The sequence below is a fragment of the Phyllobates terribilis genome, unplaced genomic scaffold (genome assembly GCF_046119375.1).
Source record: "Phyllobates terribilis strain yellow unplaced genomic scaffold, ASM4611937v1 Scaffold_8__6_contigs__length_399053987, whole genome shotgun sequence".
NCBI classification, from domain to species: domain Eukaryota; kingdom Metazoa; phylum Chordata; class Amphibia; order Anura; family Dendrobatidae; genus Phyllobates; species Phyllobates terribilis.
Genome location: NW_027362768.1, coordinates 306,948,986 through 306,965,985, shown reverse-complemented (window position 1 = coordinate 306,965,985; position 17,000 = coordinate 306,948,986). Strand labels below are relative to the sequence as shown.

The following is a 17,000-nucleotide window of genomic DNA, read 5'->3' as shown; positions in this document are numbered from 1 at the left end:
TGTGACAGCAAATAAAACCATTTCTTTTCAATGAAAAATGGTATCAATATGGATAAATATTGCACCAATCTAAATGAGCCCTATGGCGGAGATCAGATTGCACTTTTCCCGTTGCAATTTTTCTTTAATGCAGTGGAAAAAAAATGTACCATTCAGATCTTCATTACAAATACGGTTTTGAGTGTTCTTCATTCACATTTTCATGTTAGAGATTGCATTATTAATAATTATATTATTTATATATTTTTTTAAAGGATTTTTAAAGTTCTTTCCATTCTGCTTTTGGTTTTATGTTTTTTATGTTTTCCATAAAATCAGTTCCAGGGGATATATGGGGATGACCAAAATCATGCCGACGACCTATCCCTGATCCTTCAGTTCTAACTTTCTTCTCCTTGGTGAAGTTTGGAAGTGATGTGATTGATGGTGGCAGTAGACCGGGGTCTCCTGTTGACTAGACAGAATGCTTGTATACATGTTGTACGATGTTCTTCTTAGGCCTTGTATACACTATTATATATTCTTTGTTCTTCGCCTTGCAGAAATTCGTGTAGTAAAAGCTTGGATCAAGGTCTGCTCATTAGGCTAGATCCCTAAGTTGGAGATAAGAGGATCATGACAGAAGCTGGATATTGTAACAAGCTGCTCTAAGTGTTAGACTGTCTCGGCTTCTTCGTGTGATCTTTTGAGGTGACATTTCATACTCCCTGACTAAGGTCCTGTGCTTGTGGCAGAGGTAGGTGCTGACCATGGTCTTGTTCGGCCACCTCCATTGGGAGTTACTGCATTATGTATGGAAGCACCTGTCATCTGAGATGTTGCCCGAATCGAACACCGGCTGAGTTATTGCATCTGTGTATGTTCTATTCTGAAATGCTCACGGGTTTCAGAGAAATCACTGGGAACTGAGAGTCTCAGATGACTAGTCTGAGGCGGCTTCTCCCCTCTGTTCCCCTTTGCTTTTTGTGTGTGTGTGTGTGTGTGTGTGTGTGTGTGTGTGTGTGTGTGTGTGTGTGTGTGTGTGTGTACAAGGAGAGACCTACCAGTCAAGGTAATCGGTGAGCGGGAAAAAGACCTACCTCTTGGACTAGTCATCTGAGACACCGGACCCCGGCAGCTTCTCAAAGTGTGTTTTCTTTGAAACGCGGCAGCATTTCTGGATAAAAGTGTCCGATTCATGGTTCGGGCAGCATTTATCAGATGGCAGGTTACCTTTTAACTATACACCTCTTGATGTGAGAAATATTGACAGCTTTAACCCCTTTCTGACGTCGGTCGTAATAATACGTATCTGCGCCCTGGGCCATTTTGGACCAGATACATATTATTACGTCCCGGCGATTGCACCAGCACAGAGGCTGTGCTGGCGCGATCGCCACCGGGTGTCAGTACCGGGTGTCAGCTGTGAGAATCATCTATGTGCCAGGAGCAATGCCGCACCGCTCCCAACACATTAACCCCCGAAATGCTGTGATCTAAGTCATTCCGAGAGGAACGGGAGGTAAGCGCGCGCCTCTTACCTTGTTTCCGGGGTCCCACGCTGTGTCTGTTGGGACCCGGTCATTGCCATGGTGACCCGATGTTGTCATGACAGCATCCGGGTCACCAGGCAACAGGAAGTTACTTTAATCGTGAACTGCGCATGATCAAAGTAACTTGTGCCTGTGCAGCGCTGACAGGCTGCATAGCATAGAGATGCTGCTGCTGCATCCCCTATGCTGTACAAGCGATCAGCCTGCAAAAAATGAAAGTCCTATAGTGGGACAAAGCGTAAAAGTAAATAAAAAGTCAGTGAAAAAAATATAAAAAAAAGAGAGAAAATTGTAAAAATATTAAAAAAAATACTAAAAAAATAAATATTGTACCCATAAATAAATATTATGAAAACAATAAAAGTACACATTTTTGTATCGCCTTGTTCATAAGGATCTGACCTATAAAACTGTCTCACTAATTAACCCCTTTAGAGAACACGGTAAAAAAAAGAAATAAACCATCGTTTTTTGCTTCGTGTTTTTTTATTATCATACCACCAGACAAAACATGGAATAAAACGCAATCAAAAAGACAAATGTAAATTAAAATGGTCCCCCAAAAAACAAGTCGCCATACAGCTCCATCAGCCGAAAAATAAGTTATAGCTCTCAGAATAAAGCGATCAAAAAATGTCATTTTCCCGAAAATATCAATAAAAACGCCAACTTGTCCCGCAAAAAAACAAGCCGTCACATGACTGTCGCCCGAAATATGGAAAAATGATTGCAAAAACTAGTCTTTGCAACAAAAAAAAGCGTCGTTTAGTGTGTGACAGCTGCCAAACCTAAAAACCTGATATGAATCTGGTATCGCTGTAATTGCACCGACCCGAAGAATAAAGTCGACTAAACACTTATACCGCACGAGGAACGGCGAAAAAAATAAACGCTAGTGTTGGGGTTTTTCAAAAGTAAAGAGAAAAAAAAAATGATGAAGATGCGGCCACCAGTGTTGAGCGCAAGTGCTCGCTACTTGAGTTTGCATCGGGTGCTCAGGTTTGCACCGAGTATCCTAGTATCCTGGGTGCTGGAGTGACATGCTCGAGTCTCTGCCCCATATGTTTTGCGGCTGTTATACAGCAAAAAAAACTTAGTGGGGATTGCCTGCCTTGCACGAGCGATCCCTGCATGTTTTTTTTTGGGGGTGTCTAACAACCGTGTAACACGCGGGGCCTCAAGCATGTCGCTCGAGCACCCGCGATACATGGTGCATACCTGAGTACCCAATGCAAACTCAAGTAGCGAGCACTTGCGCTCAAGACTAATGAGAACTTATTCAATATGATGACCTAATGTTATCAAATTCTGTGTCGTTCATTATACCCCTTGATAAAATCCTTGAGGACTCTAGTTTCCAATGTTTATGCGCATCAGGGGCTCTCCAAACGTGACATGGCGTCCACTCTTTATTCCAGCCAATTTTGCGTTCAAAAAGTCACACAGTGCTCCTTCTCTTCTGAACTCTGCCGTGCACCCAAACACTGTATTTTCCCCACGTATGGGGTATCTGCTTTTTCAGGAGAAATTGCACAACAAATTGCATGGGGCAATTTTTCCTGTTACCTTTATGAAAATGCAAAATTGGGGGCTGAAAAACATTTTTGTGGGAAAAATGTGAAAATTTTATTTTTACTGCTCAATGTTCTAAACTTCTGTGACGCACCTGGGGGTTCAAGGTGCTCACCACACATCTAGATAAGTTCCCTGAGGGGTCTAGTTTCCAAAATGGTGTCACTTGTTGGGGGTTTCCACTGTTGAGGAACATCAGGGGCTCCCCAAATGCAACATGGCGTCCGCTAATTATTCAAGCAAATTTTACATTCAAAAAGTCAAATGGTGCTCCTTCCCTTCCGAGCCCTGCCGTGCACCCAAACAGTGGTTTTCCTCACATATAGTGTATCGGCGTGCTCAGGAGAAATGGCACAACAAATTTTGGGGTCCATTTTTTCCTGTTACCGTTGCGAAAATAAAAAAAAATTGCGTCTTAACATTTTTGTGAAAAGTTAAATGTTCATTTTTTTTTCTTTCATATTCCAAAAATTCCTGTGAAGCATCTGGAGGGTTAATAAAGTTCTTGAAAATTGGTTTTGAGCACCTTGAGGGGTGCAGTTTTTAGAATGGTGTCACTTTGGGGTATTTTCTGTCATAAAGGCCCTTCAAAGTCACTTCAAATGTGATGTGGTCCCAAAAAAAAAAAATAAATAAAAATTTGTTGGAAAAATGAGATCACTGGTCAACTTTAAACCCTTATAACTTCCTAACAAAAAAATTTTGGTTCCAAAATTGTGCTGATGCAAAGTAGACATGTGGTAAATGTTATTTATTAACTATTTTGTGCGACATAACTCTGATTTAAGGGCATGAAAATTAAAATTTTCACCAAATTTACGAATTTTTTCACTAATAAATGCAAGTCATATCGAAGAAATTTTACCACTATCATGAAGTAGAATGTCATGAAAAAAACAATCTCCGAATCAGTGGGATCCGTTGAAGCGTTCTAGAGTTATTACTTCATAAAGCGTCAGTGGTCAGAATTGTAAAAATTGGCTTGGTCATTAATGTGCAAACCACTTTTGGGGGTAAAGGGGTTAATCATAATCATTTGGGTTTGGTGTCAGCTTTTTTTTCATTATTATTCGTCTTAAACTATGCAACAATACTATACCGAAAGACTAGCCCTCCACCCCCTTCCCCGCCGCTCCAATTCTCCCCTTACATGAAGACCATAAGAGTCGGTTCTGGAGTGGCTTTGGTCTGTAGGAGACCTTACGGTTGGCCTATTCTGCTACGCTACAAGTTTCCAATACCCCCCGATCTTGATTCATCCTAATACCCTCTTTGGCTGCGTGTACTTTATTTTCATTGGTTAGTAAGTTGTTGCCAGATACTTCCAGCAGTCTCTTGACAACAAATTATCAGGCATGTTGAAAATTAAGATGCCCAATCTATCTTCGTCCCGCCCAACTTGTGCCTCACATTAACTGGTCTGCTGATCCTGCCAAAATCTGCGTGTTTGGTCAACATTCATCTAATGTAAATGGGCACCTTGGTCACGAATTAGATGGGAATTGTGATTGCAGATTGTTTTTCATGAAAACCTCAGGCATGTATGTTTAAAGGAGTTGTCCTCCGTGGCATTGACTGTGCATGCCAAAATCTTATGCAGGCACCACCATTGCCGGCGGGGATACACACTAACTGCGACAATGAGGTTTTGTCCAGTGGAGTCAGGTCAAAGAACGGGATGCAGGGACGGAAGGGCCTTGGACTACCCAGACTGGCAAGAGGAGACCAAGAGCAAATTTTTGGAATCTGACCAGTCAATTCATGTGGTAATAAATCTGGAATGCTTCAACTTATCCCAGTGATTCTCAGATTGTTATTTTCGTGACACATTGTACTTTATATTAGTGGTAAATCTAGGTCGATATGTTTTGCGTTTATTTGTGAAAATATCAGAATTTTGGCGGAAATGTTGAAAAATTTTGCAATTTTTAAACTTTTAATCTTTGTCCTTAAACCAATTAGTCATGCTGTACAAAATAATTAATAAATAACATTTCCCACATGTCTACTTTACATCTGCATCATTTTCCAACTTAATTTTATTTTGATAGGATGTTAGAGGATTAAAAGTTTAGCAGCAATTTTTTTTCCAAGAAATTTACAAAACCTGTTTCTTTAGGGACCTATTCAGATTTAAATGATCTTTGCAGGACCTATATATTAGAAACTCCCCAAAAGTAATACCATTTTAAAAACCCCACTCCTCAAATACCTAAACTCTTGTCAGAATTTTTTTTAACCCTTCAGGTGCTACGCAACTTGATGCAAAAAAACCCACAATTTTTTTCTAAAATGTTGTTTTAGCCCCAATTTTTTTTTTTTCACTTTTGCAAGGAATAGCGCAAGAAATGGACCTCACAGTTTACCTAGTTTCTTATATCCAACATGTGGTCAGAAACTTCTGTTTGGACATACGGCGAGGGTTCGGAAGGGGAAGGAGCACCCTTTTTAATTTTGGAGTACAAATTTGACTGAAATAGATTGCAGGCGCCATGTTGCCTTTGCGGGGCCCCTAAGGCACCTAAACAGCAGATGCCCCCCGACATGTGACCCCATTTTGTAAACTACACCCCCTTAAGGATATTCCAGGGGTATAGTGAACATTTTCCTTTTTTTCCCTCCACAAAAATGTTGCTTTAGCCTCAAAAATTTTCACTTTTGCAAGAGGCAACATGAAAAAGTGGACCGCAAAGTTTGTTGCCCATTTTCTTCTGAGGGTGACGATAACCCGCATGTAGTCAAAAAGTTCTGTTTGGACAAACAGCTCTGAAGAGAAGAAGCAACATTTGGTATTTGGAATGTAAATTTGGCTGGAATAGATTGCAGATTCCATGTCTTATTTGCAGAGCCCCTGAGGTACCAAAACAGCAAAAATTCCCAAGTGAACCCATTTTGGAAAGTAGGAATTCATCAAGGGGGTGTACTAAGCATTTTTAACCTATATGTAATTCACAAAACTTTATAACGTTTAGGTGGGTAAAACAAAAATATACCCCCCCCCCCCCCCCCAGTAAAATTCTGTTTTGGCGTCAAATTTTTCATTTCCAGGAGGGGAAATAGGAGAAGGTGGACCCCATTATTTATGACATTTTTACTGAACGTGGCAGTACCCCATATGTGGTTACGCACTACTGTTTGAGCACACTGAGGGATCGGATGGGAAGGAGCGCTACTTTGCTTTTAGAGCACAGAGTCCATTTGAATAGATCTTGGGCCCCATTAGCCAAGCCCCTGAGGTGCCAAAACAGCAGAAACTCTCCCAAGTGACCCTATATTGAAAACTCCACTGCTTAAGGAATTCATTTAGAGGTGTAGTGAGTATTTTGAACCCACAGGTGCCTCCCAGAATCTTATAACATTGGGATGTAGAAATATAACATTTTAGTGGTAAAATAATTTTTTTTTTTTAGTTGCAAATTTGTCACTTACAGAAGGGTTAATAGGTGAAACTGTTAAGTGAAGCCCCACAACTTATTACTCTATTGGCTGAGAAGGAAGGAGTGCTCTTTGGCTTTTGGAGCCCTAGAATAGTTTGCAGGCGACGTTTGCAGCTCTCAATGAATTAATCTACGGCTGCAGTGACTATTTTGTAACATCCACGCAAGGCTTTATTCTGGAAAATTGCAAATATGCCAGTTTAGTGCCCATACATTGTGCCGCCATACATTGTAGCCAGCTTGTGCTTCTGGCAATACGCACCCTATAAATTAAGTGCTTTCTCCCCACTACAATGTCAAACGTGGCCGCTTACTGTGGTTTAGGCACAGTGGGGCTCAGAAGGGGGGCATTTGGATTTGGGAGCGCATATTTCACTGGATTTTATTTGAGGGGGTGGGAGCCGTTGCTTTTCCAGAGTCTTTGTTCTACCAGTAACATGGGAACCTCCTATATTTCCAGTGACAGATGACGGACCTGAGTGAGGGCTGGTTTTGTGCGGGATAAGTTAAGGGTTTTATTGGTAACATTTTGGGGTACATAACATTTTTTGATCTCTTTCAGTAGAAGGCTGGATCACCTTCTTGTGGTCTATGCTGAGCACGTACGTCGGGGTTTCAGTGTTAATGTCAAAAAAAATGTGAATCAGAGGGAAAACTCAACTGAGCCACCCTCCATAATGAGGCAGATGAAGAAACTTTGGATTCCATTTGGCGTTTGCTTCCATGGTGTCCATCTTTTAAGGCGTTCACAGACCTGTGGTCGTCCACACTTGTGCTCTAAAGAGACGTAGGGATGATGAGACACTGCCAGAACAGAGACCAGACTTAGTCCAAAGTGACTCCACCTGCCTCCATAAGTGAGGGGTTCTGTCGGAATCGTACTTTTGAGGATTTACACGGAAACCCCCGATGTAAGTGCTCATCGGAAAGCGCAGGATAAATGTGATCCGAGCCTTCTTCCGATTTTTATATATATATATATATATATATATATATATATATATATATATATATATATATATATATATATATATATATATATATATATATATATATATATATATATATATATATATATATATATATATATATATATATATTATTATAAAATTCTTTTTTTTGGGAGCTAGAATGGACACACAGAAAGCAGAACAAGAACAGTTTTTTTGTTTTTTTTTTTTATTTTTTTATGTGCTTTATAAGTGATTAGACGACTTTATTCTTCAGGTTGGTGCAATTACAGCGATACCAGATTTACACAGGTTTTTTTTTTCCCACCATGTTCTGAGAGCTATAACTTTTTTTTTTTTGCCGAACAGAGTTGCATGTGGGTTTATTTTTTGCTCGATGAGTTGGAGATAGATATTTTTGGTACCTTTTTGCAGTACATAACGTTTTTTGATCGCTTTTTATTCAGAAATTTTAGACGCAGAATGAACAAAAACTAGCAATTCAGTTATTAATTTTATTTTTTTGTACCGTTCCCTGTACGGTAAGTGATTTATTGTTCTGGTCAGTATGATTAGTGATGCCAGATTTATATAGTGTGTGTTTTTTTTTTTTTTGTTAATATAATACTTTTACACAAAAACAATGTTTTACAAAAAGTAGTTTAGTTTAATTTTGTTTTTGCATTGCCATATTCTGAGCACTGTAACTTTGTTTTTTGCCAAATGAGCCTGGTTAGGGCTTGTTTGTGGGATGGTTTGGTGTTTTAATTTGTCCATTTTTTATTTTTTTTTACCATGTCTTTTTGATCGCTTTTTATTTCTTAAAAAAAATAAAAATTTCACTTATTACTGACTGCTGTTTTAAAACTGCGATCCGGAATAAGACCTCTTAAAATTGCTGTTTTAATGTGTATTGGCAGTCGTTATGGGGGTTAATGAAACCCAACGGCAACATTTATTTATCCCCAATATACCATGGCTGGATGGAGGGAAAAATTAGGAAAAAATCCTTACTGTTGGCTGTACTAGACTCATGCTTAGTGTCTTCTGAGGTTTTTCAATCTTTTTTTTTTTTTCTATATTCTGTAATGCCCCTTGGTTGCATAAGAAAATATTATGGACAAGTTGATCACCAGGTCAAAAATGACCAGTGTTTACTCTAAGGAAGCTGTCAGAAAAAAACGTATTATTATTATTTTTTTTCATAAATATGGGCCTTTTTATGTAGTGCCCCCAATATTCTAATTTGTATGGACTTTATAAAGGGCTATGGCTCACAGATCCTCTGGGACGTGTCTTTAGGCTGCTCTGCATTATTACTCTGTGAGCCACACCCACTTGACAAAGACCATAGAAAGTAGCACTTAATAAAAAGCCCCATATTTCTGGAACCAGTATGTTGGATCCCAAAAAAAATTACTCAGGAGAGCAGGGAGAATAAAACAAAAGCAAAAATTGTTCACTTTTGACGTATCTTTAAAAGGGTCATCTGCCATTTTGGAGACTTCTTTTTTTTTTTATTTTTTTTTTTACCTTTTTAAAGGGATTGTTTGCTACTCGGACAACTCCTTCTCAATCACTATATTCCACCGTGTAAAATAAGTCTGTACTCTCCTCCAATGCCAGCACCATTCCAGCTATGTCTGCACCAGGTCTCCCTGGGCTTGTGTGACATTATATAATGTGAGCCCTGCAGACAATCATCGACAGCTAATGGGCCGCTTGACTTTCCCTCACTTCCAGATGTCAGTTTCGTCTGAAGGAAGTGAGTCAAGTGACCTATTAGTGACTACTGATTGGCTGCAGGGCTCACGTAATGTAATAAATTATTGGGAGACGCAGCGCCAACGTCCGTGGAATGGCGCGGGCATCAGAGATCACTACAGACTGTTTTTATTTTACGAAGGGGAACATTTTAATTAAGAAGGGATTGTCTGTGTCTGACAACCCCTTTTAAATTCGTGTAATTGGGGCGAAAAACATTTTGTAATTAGATTTCATTAAAAATTTTGCACAGGTTTGCCATCTATAGCTTGCGTATTGCACTGTCTATTGCTGGCTGCAGAATTAGTTAACGGAGGTTCCGTCAGTGAGCTTGCTATGATGGTCTGACTGGGAGTTAACTTTTAACTGTCTTTTTGCTGATTCATGACCACAGACCACTTCAAAGCTGAATGTGCGGGAAAACCAAGAACCTGTAAAAGTAAAATCGTGCAAAATTTATAATAAAGCCCAATTGCAAAAATTTTCAATCCTTAAATACATACAAAAAAAAGTGGGCAACCCCTTTAAGGTTAATAGACTAACATTTTTGTGAATGCCAGATGGTAGTCATGACATTAGACCTTTTCGATGGATGAGTGATAAGCAGTATATAAAGACCAATCGTTTCCAGATCAGTGATGTGCCCACTTGTATCATGGTAAATGGGCACCTGTGTATCCTGTATATGTGGTGGGTATACTGTGTAATCAGCAGAGCAGCTCGGGGGATGTATTAGTATATGTAACGCTGCTGAATATTTTTCTTACATTTCCTGACTTTTAGCCGTTTTTGCCTACTTGTCGCCTGTTATCAGCTCTGATTACACCCACCATCGTCTCATGTGAACTCACTGCGTTATAATAATGCTGCCATTAGATGTAGAGGTTTCCTTGTAGAGCTTGGCTCTAATTATACGCTCATCCACTACAGCTAGCAATATGAATATAGTGTGCCATGTAAGGACAACATATTAAAGGGATACTGTCAGCAGGTCTTTGCTATGAAATCTGAGAGCAGAATGATGTCGGGTCTGAGATCCTGATTCTAGCGATGTGTCACTTGCTGGGCTGCTTGCTATTATTTTGATGCAGTCCTTGTTTTCTCTGCTGCAGAGCTGTGTATAACCCCGCCCACATCACTGATTGGTCGCTTCCTGTGTACACTGTGCAAGCTACCAATCAGTGATGAGGGTGGGGTTACACAGAGCAGTTGACTAGGAGGCACCAGGCTGCTAGTCCTGTAGTTGTAATCTCCAGCTGATAAAACACTGATTTGTATTGAAGCCACAACAAGCAGCCCATTAAGTGACATATCACTGCAATCACGGTCTCTGCTACTACATCATGTTGCTGTTAGATTACGTAGAAAAAAAACCTTGTGGCAGATTCCCTTTAATATTCAAACCAGTTGGGACAAATCATATACAGCTTTCTCATGTCCTCCTTTTAAAAAAAATGAACACGAGTACCCGATGCAAGTCAGGCTATTTAGGCGTTGACCGTTTCCATGAAGGCATAAAAATAACAACAAAAGCGGGCAATGGTGTTAAAGGGAAGCTGACAGTGCACTCATGGTGCCTGAACCACGGGAGGCATGAATCACACTAAATGCTTTTATTGCAGCCATGTATCTTCTTTTTTCTTTACTCTGAAACACGCCAGTGTTAAAAACTTAAAATTATTAGAAAAGCTGGCCGGAGACTAGTCCGAGCGGAGCTTCTCCCTGCCCTTCTCCCCTGGACTTCCAGGTCTCTTCCTATGTGTGTTTATAGAGAAAGACCTAAGTCATTCGAGAACCTAACTCTTACTAGTCATCTAAGACACACAATTCCCGGTTGGCTTTTCAAACTTTTTTTTTTTCTTCTAAAACTTCTGTACTTTTCAGACTTAGGGGTTGTTCACACAATAACGCAGCCAGCGTATTATTCATGCTGCCGATTGTTTAGGCACAATGAATTAGGCAAATGAAAAGGAAGAGCAGCATTCAACTGAGCACCTCTCCTCCTTTTCTTTTAACGGTCAGTGGGGGGGGTCTTACTACTCCGACTCCCACTGACCAAAGCTTGCAATGTCCCTAACCTGTTAAGTGTGTGTTTTTCTTTTTTTTTTTTTTTTTTTATGACCGATCAGGTAGCTTAAAGAGTATAGGAAACTTGCTGATAAGTGGATGATTCCAGCATCCGGAACTGAAGAAAAAACCGAAACATTAATTTGGCTACTCTAAAAATTTCAAAGACAAAAAAAAATAACACTTTTGCCTACGCGTTTCAAGCCCATGCAGGGCCCTTAGTAATAGCAATCCAGATCATGGGGCTCTAAAATGCCCTCTTACAATTGCACAACAATCGCTCCTTTCTATGTGACTGCATTGCTCTCCCATGGACCATGAATAGATGGTGTCGCAAAACGGAGTGGCACCGAAGAAAGTTGAAGACGCCTGAAAGTGAGTATATGACCTGTAGAAGAGGGCTTACATTTAAAGTACCACTTCAGCATTGGAAAAAAAAAACCCAAAACACTGGAGTGGCTCCAGTATTTAAAATCACCTCCCCCTTCTCCTTTTCCCAATTGGAAAATAAAGAAATAACCTTAGTTTATTGCAATGTCCATAAGTCTCATCCATAAAGACATAAAATTAATCATCCCATACTGAAAAATACCACAATTGTAATTTTTTGTTTAGTCATAAAATCTGCAAGAAAAAACCCGCAGTAAGTCTGCGTGCCCACTATGCGATTTTCATGCGTTTTTGGCGCAGAATTTCCGCAGTTAAAACCCTTAAAAAACACTTGGTAATACGTGCCCCATGGTCCCCAATGATAATCCGCATGTGCTGTGCACATGCTGCGGAAATTTCCGCTGCGGATTATCATTGTGGAAAAATATGCAGCATGTCCATTAATTTTGTGGACACGCAGCGTAATTGCCGCCATTGACTTGCATTGAATCGCATAATATCCGCATGACTACATATGCCCATGCGGATATTAAGCGATTCAATGTGCGGATGGTCTGGAGACTCTCCTCCAGACCTGGGTACCATAGAAACTTTAAAAAAAAAGAATCTAAAATAAATAAACATTATACTCTCCTTCCGATGTCCCCCGGTCTCCTGTATGATGCTTCCTGGCTCCCCGACGGCTCGCGATGGTCTAAAAGGACCTTCCATGACGTCATTTAGTCATGTGACTTGTCACGCAACTGTCACATGACTATATGACGTCATGAAAGGTCCTTTCACACCACCGCAAGCCGTACAAGAGACCGGACGCAGCAGAGAAAAGACTGGGGGACATCGGAAGGTGAGTATAATGTTTTTTTTTACCATTTGTATTCTTTTTTTTCTTTTCTTTTTTTTTTAAACTATTACTTGGTCACCCTATATAAATCCATTCCAGTTGCATGGATTTATATAGTGTGACTAAGTTGTCAAGCACTTTTCCAAGTGATGCTAAAATTGCTTGGAAAAGCGCTTGATAACCCGCATGCAGAAATGCATGCAAAGACGCTTGACAAACGCTTCTACCTGGCAGGAAACACGAATGTAAAAACCGCATGCATTTTTCCTGCCAGGGAGAACTGGAAAAAAATATATGCAGCATTTCTGCATCGTGGGCACTTAGCCTAAAAAGGAATCAAAATGTAATGCCCCAAAATGATCTAAATTAAAAACCGCTGCAAAACAAGCCATCACACTGGGCCATCAGCAGAAAAATAAAAAGCAACAAACTTTATTTATTAAATTTTTTTTTTTTTTCAGGGGTTAAATTATCCTTGGTCCATAAACTCAAATTATCCTCAGTCCTATTGGGCAGTCCAGTATTGCTTATGAACTATATGGAAACCTTAATGGCCATTTGGTATCGCTACATTCCCAGAGACCACGGCAAGAAAAATATCCAGGATGCAAATTCCACTGGCAAAGTTGACTGCCAAGCCCCATTCTATAAGGGGTTGTCTGTGTATGCACAACCCGTTTAAATCTCTTTGTGCCGTTCCGAAAATGACGTCTCTGTAACCGGGATACGGTGCCAGAAGATCGTGGCGTCTGGTTACATGAACTCCTGCACTTATTAGAACTGTTTCACTATCCTAATAAACAGTACAGGTTTTCCTTGCTCTGTCATGGCAAGGGTTCATCAGTTTAGTTGATCTCCTGGTGCTCTCCATCCTGAATTGTCTCAGCTGTTCTGTGTTGGCCACTCCCCTCTGATAGATAGATATATATACATACATACATACATATGCATGTGCTGTCCTCTGGCACTTGGGAGTTGCAAGTGATAGTTCTACTTCCTGTTTTGGTGGTGAAGGAGAAAGTTTAGTGTTTGGAGTTGGCAGTTGGAGAGTTTTTCTGGAAATTGCTGCGGGGAGTTGGTTTGTGTGTTTTTCCTTATCCTCTCACATTTGATTTCCCCTTCCTATACCTCCTCTGTTTAGCACTCTGTTGTTTTGTGAGTGTATATGTATGATTGTAGTTTTCTTTTGCCCCTGTCTGTCTGGTTAGTGTTTTCCTATACACTTCAGCTCCTCACCTCCCTGGGATCATATAAGGACTAAGTTAGGAGCATAGCAAGGTGCGAGACCCCGGCGTCTCCACCTTCAGGAGTAATCCAGGGGACAGGGATAGTGTATAGCGCCCCTAATTCAAGGAATCGGGTTGGTGCCCACAGTCCCTTGAAAGTACATGACAGTCTCTTAATATCATAATTTTTCTCATCCGATAAGTGCATGGTAGATACAAGCTGAGGCTGGAGAGAAGCGATGGCGGCTTTTAGTGTAATTTTTCTATCTCTTGGCAATAAGTTCAGTAAACCATGGTGCCTTCATTCATTGCTCACCAGACTACTCTGCAGATAGTATACATGTTATGTTCCAATGTGATGTCGCCCTTCACTACAGAAATGGGGAAACTACCAAAAACCCTGTGACTTAATAAAACCACAAGGTGACAGTTTGCCTCTTTTGGACTGGATGGTCGACATTGCCGGCAAGACCAAAGGTGCCCAATACACTTACAGCTTTTCTTCCAACCCTCCCATACACATGCATGCTCGGCTTGGTCTAGTATGTTTGTTCTCACCAGGGAGTTTGGGGAAAGCTGCTGCTAGACACCATTTATTTCCCAGGAGAACCAAGGCTTGGACATGTTGAATTTTGCCATGCCCAATCCTACTTTCTTTTCTGTTTCTCCACCCAACTTGACACATAAGTGCCCTAAGGCCTCATTCAGACATCTGTTTTTCTACTTGTGATTTTGAAGGATAGTACATGTACCCATTATAGATGTCCATGTCTATTCAGACTGTGTGTGCGAGCAAATGATGGAAACATGTCCTATTTGAGCTAAGTCTTTGTGTCTGTGAAAATCACGGACAGCAGACGGATGCCTTCTGTGTGCACATTAACATTGTAAGGGTATATGCACACACTAAATAGTTGCAGCAGATTTTTCTGCAGGAAAAACAAAATCTGTGCCTTTTTCTTACATTTTTACTTGAGTTTTTTTTCCCATTCATTTGAATGGATGAAGAAAACACTTAAAAAAAAAAATTTGAAGCTTTGATGCAAAGATGCAAAGAAAAAAAATAAGCAGCGTGTGCATGAGATTTCAGAAGTCTCATTCACTTTTCTGGTACAGTAAAGTGCTGTTTTTTTTCCTCCCGCGGGCAAAATGAAGTGTGTGAACAAGTCCTAATTGATAAGAGAGGTGTAGCAATTTATTTTTCATCCGAGAAAACCATTGATGGTAAAAACTGACACTCTGAACAAACGCTAGTGAAAACTGGATCAAAAGCACTGATGAAAATCCGAATTTAGAAGAATCGCTGACGTCTGATCGAGTCCCAAGTTGTTAAAACACAATCCACTTTACTGTTTCTATTAAGAGTTTTCCATACCCGAAAAGTTTCCACTTCAGCTAAAGTTGGCGCCTTTGTAAATCGATGGTGTTTAGCTGATCGCTGCTGGGCTGGATTTTCTCATTTTTTGCCAATGGCTGATGCACTGGAAATGTCGCCAAACGTGGTGTCCGTTCAGTTGCATGGCAGACTGCACCAGAAGAGTAGTCTGTTAGAGTGGTTCTCCCAAGCGAAGGTCATAAGTGTCGTTCATCCTTTATGATGTCAATATGCATTAAAGACTACCCTCTAAAACGCCTTAAAAATCTGAATCCGTGCCTCACACATCATAGCTGTGCCGCTATTTGCTAAAGCAAACTTTGTTTCATATTTACATGTGTCGGCTGCTGACTCCACCAGAGGGCTGGAAACGTTGGGGTCAGCAGATACGAAAGAGGGTGTTGGTACAATTGGGGAGCATGAATGGTACCTAATTCCGGAACGTAGTCGTCTTGGCTGCTGACTCCACCAGAGGGCTGGAAACGTTGGGGTCAGCAGATACGAAAGAGGGTGTTGGTAAAATTGGGGAGCATGAATGGTACCTAATTCCGGAACGTAGTCGTCTTGGCTGCTGACTCCACCAGAAGGCTGGAAAAGTTGGAGTCAGCAGCTATGAAAGGGGGTGTTGGTAAAATTGGGAGCAAGAATGGTACCTCAAGCTGGAATGTAAGCGCATGCCCAATTGTCAGAACAGAATGACCTTAACGAGTGGTCACCAGCTTCTATATTTGCCATCATCAATATTTCAAGCATTTTTCCCTTCACCGGATCTTCCATCAAGCTAAGATTTTGGTGTCTTTTCTTTTTTTTTTTTTTGTTTTCTCTTACCCTGCTCATGCACCGTTTTCTCCAACCCTCTCTCGAATCATCGAAACGTGACTAGATTTCAGCAAACAAGCAATTGACTCCTCTGCACCAGGGCTGTGGGTGCTGCTTCCTTGCAGTCATGTGTCCCCACTTTCTTCCAGATTTCAGCAAATCTCCTCGGAGTGCTCAGTTTATAGGAACGCTGAGTCCATCTTGCACTTGGATTTCGGTGCTGGAGTCACGCTTTATGTACCGGTGAGTAGTCAAGAAACATTTCTGTGTTTACTGCTGTACAAGTTTATGATGGTGTTTTGCCCCCCATCCTGGCAAATATCTAGTGCTCATTCAGACGTCAGTGTTTCATGGCTAGAACTCGTACTTGTGTCTGTGGATTTTCTGCGGACCACCATAACAAGAAGAGATGTACGATTTTGATCTGAGTCACGGCTCAAACTCGACAATGCCAGTCTTTGGGTACGTGAAAAAAAAAAAAAAATGGACAGCTCTCTGGTGCCATCTGTGTCCGATTTTTCATGTTTGGGAGAAGGTTCAGAAAACTTGTACACAAAAAAAAAATGGTAGTAAAAATTGACAATCCGACCAAGCACTGATGAAAATTGGTCCATTTTTTTGCATACAAGAATCACTCACGTCTGAATGAGCCGTCACAAAGTCGCTCTGTTATCGTGGATGGGAGATACTGAAACGGCCAAGGAGCTCTTTGGAGTGTAGATATAGTTTATTCACTATGACCTAAGTCTTCTTGGTAAAATCTTACAAAGTAGAACACTTCACTATGGGGGAAAATATCCAGGGTGACCTTGAAAAAAGCAAAAATTGCAACAATTTCTGTAACCTTTTAATATTCTCCAATGAGGAAAAAGCAGTGCCACTTTCTCAGCTGCCAAAAGTTGCAGAGGAGCCATCCATGCACTAAAGATTCTTGACATCACTAACCAAGAAGCTTTTATTAGATGAATGTAGTCAACACATACAGAAACCTTAAAGCCGGGACAGTGCAGTGGGACTCTCTGGCGCC

The 17,000-nt window shown here is 40.6% G+C and overlaps 2 protein-coding genes across 6 annotated transcripts in view; both read left to right on the top strand.

Moving 5' to 3' along the window:
* The window catches only part of PTPDC1 (protein tyrosine phosphatase domain containing 1), a 78,470-nt gene that overhangs the window by 16,770 nt on the left and 44,700 nt on the right, over window positions 1-17,000 (top strand). The window lies entirely within an intron of this gene.
* The window catches only part of BOD1 (biorientation of chromosomes in cell division 1), a 41,911-nt gene that overhangs the window by 16,776 nt on the left and 8,135 nt on the right, over window positions 1-17,000 (top strand). For 2 of the 4 annotated variants that reach the window (XM_073644526.1, XM_073644528.1), the window contains exon 2: window positions 16,123-16,216. The exons of the other annotated variants lie outside the window; for them this stretch is intronic. The gene's annotated coding sequence lies outside the window, so the exon portion shown is untranslated. The remainder of the gene's footprint in view (window positions 1-16,122; window positions 16,217-17,000) is intronic. 4 annotated transcript variants of the gene reach the window in all.